This window comes from Odocoileus virginianus, chromosome 8 (genome assembly GCF_023699985.2).
Source record: "Odocoileus virginianus isolate 20LAN1187 ecotype Illinois chromosome 8, Ovbor_1.2, whole genome shotgun sequence".
NCBI lineage: Eukaryota > Metazoa > Chordata > Mammalia > Artiodactyla > Cervidae > Odocoileus > Odocoileus virginianus.
In genome coordinates, this window is record NC_069681.1 from 68580839 (window position 1) to 68587253 (window position 6415).

The following is a 6415-nucleotide window of genomic DNA, read 5'->3' on the forward strand; positions in this document are numbered from 1 at the left end:
TGATCTCAGTTTCTGAATGAGAAAATATACAGAGTAATAGTTGCCTTTACAAGATTGCTGTTATAATTAGGGATATATGCAAAATGAGTTTTCATACCTGAAGTAATTAATTGTTATGAGGCTAAATGTATTCATAACAAAGAAGCATACCACAGAGCAAGAAACCTATAGCTACTTGTTACACACGTACAAATGTACATACACAATTATGTTTAAATCTAATATAATAACATATGAGAATTTCATCAGTGTTGAAAGAAAAAACATCCAGTGTTACAATCAATAGGAAAACAAACAAAGTGTATCTTAAAGGTGATATTTATTAATATTTAATGAAGACAGATAATGTATCATCTGCATTTCTACTAGAACCATTAAACAGGTAAAAATATTTCATTCATAAAGCCTTCAGGTTTTTTGACAATGTCACTCCTACAGAGGGCTCCTATATGGGCTTCCCTGGTGGATCAGGTAGAAAAATCCGCCTGCAATGCAGGAGGCTCGGGTTCAATCCCTGGGTCGGGAAGATCCCTGGAGAAGGACATGACAACCCATTCCAGTATTCTTGCCTGGAGAATCCCCATGGGCCGAGGAGCTTGGCGGGCGTCTGTCCATGGGGTTGCAAAGAGTCAGACAAGTCAAATAAGAGCGACTGACACAGATAATGGGGAGCAACTAAATGTTAAAAAATTACATTATCTTTCCTTTATGATTTTATTGCTTTATCTTATGTTATGCACAAATAGAATTTATGTATGTTGCTACTCATTGAGCTTAATGAAATGCATGCATTTAATGATATGCTGGAACTAATCTGACACAAATATACTGAGAATAATCCTTGGTATTTTGAATTCCTGCCTACTCCCTAGATACTCCATTGTTATAAAATTTATTATTCACATGTAATATTAGCATATATAATAAATTCTACTTACTTTAAACATTTTTTAGTAACAAATTTTTCATTTCTACTTCTGATATATTTGGTTTTATGTGCTAACTGCTAAGTTTATTAAGTAGTGTCCAACTCTTTTCGACCTATGAACCATAGTCTGCCAGGCAGCTCTGTCCATGGGGTTCTCCAGGCAAGAACACTGGAGTGGAAAGCCATGCCCTCCTCCAAGGGATCTTTCTAACCCAGGAATTGAATCTGAGTCCTTTATGTCTCCTGCATTGGCAGGCGTGTTTTTTAACCAGTAGTGTCACTTAGGAACCTTTAAAGTTTACAAGGAAAACATGCCCTTTAATTATATTATTTAGATTAAAATTTTGTTTGATTTTTAATGATTATTGAATTTTAATCTCTTAAAGAATAATTTAAAAAATAGAAAATCTGAACTGGTGAAGAAGCAGTTGTTTATTTCTAAAGAATATTTCTTAGATTTAATGCAACATCTTCCCAACTTAATTTTCAACAAATAATTGGATAATCATGTGTCTGTTACTACAAATTATTTTCATACTTTCCTGAAAAATTGAAATTAACCCTATTTTAAAGACTGAAAAATTAAAAGATGTCATAACAACGGTTCAGATGAAAATTTGCTAACTATCCAAACTCAACTTCAAGTCACATGTCCTATTTGTTTCCATTTGCAAAAAAAAAGAAGATACAAAAAAAACCTTAGAAAGGTATAAATTTCTTAAAGAAATATATTTCAGAAAGTAAACACAGTTTACCTACTACCATTTTATATTTATATTAATTAGTTAATTTATAGTTCATACTCTTATTGAATCTTCCTCTACTTTAGTGATACATCCTCTATAATGATAACTATATTTCTAGTTTTTAATATAAAAATTAATATTAGTGTTTATGACTAAATGTCTGAGACAGACAATTTTTCTCTCTTCTAGGGTTCTAAATATTTTTCCATTGAGCTTAAGATTTAAGCCATTCCCCCAAAAAAATCTTTCTAAAATCTGATTTATCTGTATAAGTTAATTAAATGACAGCTACTATCAGAGCAACAAATATTTTTTAAAAAAACTTGAATATATGATCATTAATTCATCATATTTATCTGAATTATATGAAATAATACATTATGTTCCCTGAAATGATGCCTGTATATCATTGTGTTGCAGAATAACTTGGTTTATTATTTTTAAAATAGTCTTTGAATATGGTGTACTGACATGTTTCATTTCCCCAGTTACTTGGACATGGTTTGTGGTTTTTACATCAATCCACAGTAACCAGAAGTTATTTTCCTTAAGAAACAATAACAAATGCAATTGACAGACTGTGTTTGCTAGTGGAAACATCATTGCATTATTCTCTAATAATGAAATAGCTAGTATACTGTCACTAATAAAAGTCTGCAACTTTTTTAAAAGTGGTATAGGATATTTGTCATAACTCAAGCTGGATAATTGTCAGGATGCAAGAAAAACTGAAATTTATTAGTGATAAACCCCTAAATGGCAGAGCTCTGTGTGTCTGATGCATTCAGCAGAAAGGTCAGTCAGGCAGTAAAAGCCAATTATTTTCCTAAGGTTGAGCTGATATTGATTTTTACACCTGAGGTTGTGTAGTGGGTGGCCCATGAATATCTAAAGAATAAATTTTCATCTGGGTCCTAATGTGGCAGACAGATATAGAAACAAAACTGTCAACCTACAATATCCAAGAATATTTCTTAAAAATAGAGAAATGTTAAGGGTTTCCTTCCCAAAATGACTCATTAGAAATCAGAGTGAGAGCTAGAAAATAGAATCAAGACATGGAATTTTCAGATCATAGAAACTACTTACACACTGCCATTGCATAAGTTCCTTTTCTTTTAGGGTGTCTGATATACCTCTAAGTCATAAAAGATGTGCATAGCTATAACACATGTAAAAGAATCACCCAAACGCTCTTCTCCTTAAAGCATAAGTATGAAAATTAATGCAATATCAAAGACTGCAAAAGAGAACAATTTTCTTACAGATCATCTGTGTTAGCCAATCCTCCACTCCAATGTCATAGATTCATTATAAATGAGACAAGAAACACGATGTTTGTATCCAGAATTTATTCAGCTAACAATAGAGCAAGGTCTAAAATCAGTTCAGTTTTGTGGACAGTGTACTGTGTGTGTGTTCATTCATTTGTCTCTGCATATCAGTATTGGTGTATGCATGCAAGTAAGCAATAGTGTTTGTCTCTGTGTGTGTGGGTGTGTGCTGTGAGAAAAAGAAACAAATATACGTCCCGGACAAATAAATGGTTTAGTGAAGTTGCTCAGTCGTATCCGACTCTTTGCGACCCCATGGACTGTAGCCTACCAGGCTCCTCCTTCCATGGGATGCTCCAGGCAAGAATACTGGAGTGGGTTGCCATTTCCTTCTCCAGGGGATCTTCCCGACTCAGGGATCGAACCTGGGTCTCCTGCATTTCAGGCAGACGCTTTAACCTCTGAGCCACCAGGGAAGCCCAATAAATGGTTTACTAAGTGTAAATCACTTTTCAGTTGCTTAACTAACTGCTTCTAGGCAGTAGAACATTTTCTGATACTTTAGATTTTTTTTTCACCTTGCTAATTATTATAAAGGAATCAAATAAAGTAAAATAAAATAAAGAAGACAAAAGTAAATCAGAAAATATTTATGGAAATAAAATGTTAATTATTAACAGAAATTGTGTTTCTAATTTTTCCTCGAAGTGTGACCTTATTCAGAGCTTTATAATCCTTGGAAAAACCTACATGAGGTCATGCTGCCATATAATATTTATCTCTATAAGGTGATGTGTAAAGCAGTTAAGAGCATACACTGTAACACACGGCTTGATAATCTTCAACTTAATAAAGGTTGGACCATACATATGTAGTCCAAACACTCTAGGCTTCAGTTTTTGTTTGTTTGTTTTTGTTTTTTTACCAGCAAAATAGATATATTAATGATACCTATCTTATATTGCTGTTTTGAGGAACAGTGCCTCAAACAAAGGAAGTGGTTTTATTTTTTTAATTATTATTTAATTAAATGGAAACTTGGGGTTTTTAAATTCTTTTAAGTCTTCAAAAGTTTTACTAAAAACATGATACATCATTTCCGTTCCATTCAGTCGCTCATCTTGTCTGACTCTGCAACTCCATGGACCGCAGCACACAAGGCTCCCTTGTCCATCACCAACTCCCACAGTATGCCAAACTCATGTCTATTGAGCTGGTAATTCCATCTCTCTCATTCACTGTTGTGCCCTTCACCTCCTGCCTTCAATTTTTCACAGCATCAGTGTCTTTTACAAAGAGTCATTTATTCGCATCAGATAGCCAAAGTATTGGAGCTTCATCTTCAGCATCAGTCCAACCATTGATTATTTAAGACTGATATTCTTTAGGATTGACAGTTTTAATCACCTTGCAGTCCAAGGGACTCTCAAGAGTCTTCTCCAACACCACATTTCAAAAGCATCATTTCTTCAGCGTTCACCTTTCTTTATGGTCCAACTCTCATTTGCCTTCACATAATAATTTACCCCACTTAATAATGAAAATTTAAACCACTTAATAATGAATCATTTACACCTACTTAATAATGAAAATTTAGATCTGCCATATGACCCAGCAATCCCACTTCTGGGCATACACACTGAGGAAACCAGATCTGAAAGAGACACGTACACCCCAATGTTCATCACAGCACTATTTATAATAGCCAGGACATGGAAGCAACCTAGATGCCCATCAGCAGACAAATGGATGAGGAAGCTGTGGTACATATACACCATGGATTATTACTCAGCCATTAAAAAGAATTCATTTGAATCAGTTCTAATGAGATGGATGAAACTGGAGCCCATTATACAGAGTGAAGTAAGCCAGAAAGATAAAGACCAATACAGTATACTAACTCATATATATGGAATTTAGAAAGATGGTAACAATAACCCTATATGCAAAACAGAAAAAGAGACACAGATGTACAGAACAGGCTTTTGGACTCTGTGGGAGAAGGCGAGGGTGGGATGTTTCTAGAGAACAGCATCGAAACATGTGTATTATCTAGGGTGAAACAGATCACCAGCCCAGGTTGGATGCATGAGACAAGTGCTCAGGCTTGGTGCACTGGGAAGACCCAGAGGGATTGGGTGGAGAGGGAGGTGGGAGGGGAGATTGGGATGGGGAATACATGTAAATCCATGGCTGATTCATGTCAATGTATGGCAAAACCACTACAATATTGTAAACTAATTAGCCTTCAACTAATAAAAATAAATGAAAAAAAAAAGAAAAAAATAATGAAAATACCAATAAGGAAATATTCTCCTTGTCCTTTGCATCTAAAAGTGCAAATAATTGAGAAATATTTAAAGCATATCCTAAAATTAAGTACAACTATTTACTTAATGCAAGTTTTAATACATAAAATATAATTTTCCTTGACACTTGAAACTTAGATTTTATGGAAACATTCTTTTTGTGCCAACTTAAGTGATGATTCCAATATGTGTATATTTATGCTGGTTAATATTAAGAGACTATCATGTTTTTGTCACCTGTTTAACAGCTCCTTGAATTTATTGTCTGAAACAGTTCCAACAACACAAGAGAAGACTCTACACATGGACATCACAAGACGGTCGACACCGAAATCAGACTGATTATATTCTTTGCAGCCAAAGATAGAGACGCTCTATACAGTCAGCAAAAACAAGACCACCGGGAGCTGACTGTGGCTGGGATCATGAACTCCTTATTGCCAAATTCAGATTGAAATTGAAGAAAGTAGAGAAAACCACTAGACCATTCAGGTATGACCTAAATAAAATCATTTATGAATATACAGTGGAAGTGAGAAATAGATTTAAGGAACTAGATCTGATAGACAGAGTGCCTGATGAACTATGGATGGAGGTTCCTGACATTGTACAGGAGACAGGAATCTAGACCATCCCGAAGAAAAGAACTGAAAAAAAGCAAAATGGTTGTCTGAGGAGGCCTTACAAAAAGCTGTAAAAAGAAGAGAAGCTAAAAGCAAAGGAGAAAAGGAAAGGTATAACCATCTGAATGCAGAGTTCCAAAGAATAGCAGGGAGAAATAAGAAAGCTATCCTCAGCGATAAATGCAAAGAAATAGAGGAAAACAATAGAATGGGAAAGACTAGAGATCTCTTCAAGAAAATTAGAGATACCAAGGGAATACTTCAGGCAAACGTGGGCTCAATAAAGAACAGAAATTGTAGGGAACCTAACTGAAGCAGAACATATTAAGAAGAGGTAGCAAGACTACAGAAGAACTTTACAAAGAAGATCTTCACAACCCAGATGATCATGATGGTGTGATCACTCACCTAGAGCCAGACATCCTGGAATGTGAAGTCAAGTGGGCCTTAGGAAGCATCACTAGGAGCAAAGGTAGTGGAGGTGATGGAATTACAGTTGAGCTATTTCAAATCCTGAAAGATGATGCTGTTAAAG

At 34.9% G+C, this 6415-nt stretch overlaps 1 non-coding gene across 1 annotated transcript; it reads right to left on the reverse strand.

The window, feature by feature from the left end:
* Positions 1 to 3351: 3351 nt before the first annotated feature.
* Positions 3352 to 3424, reverse strand: TRNAF-GAA (transfer RNA phenylalanine (anticodon GAA)). Its single transcript has one exon. It is a non-coding gene; the product is annotated as a tRNA-Phe (tRNA).
* Between the last annotated feature and the right edge of the window lie 2991 nt (positions 3425 to 6415).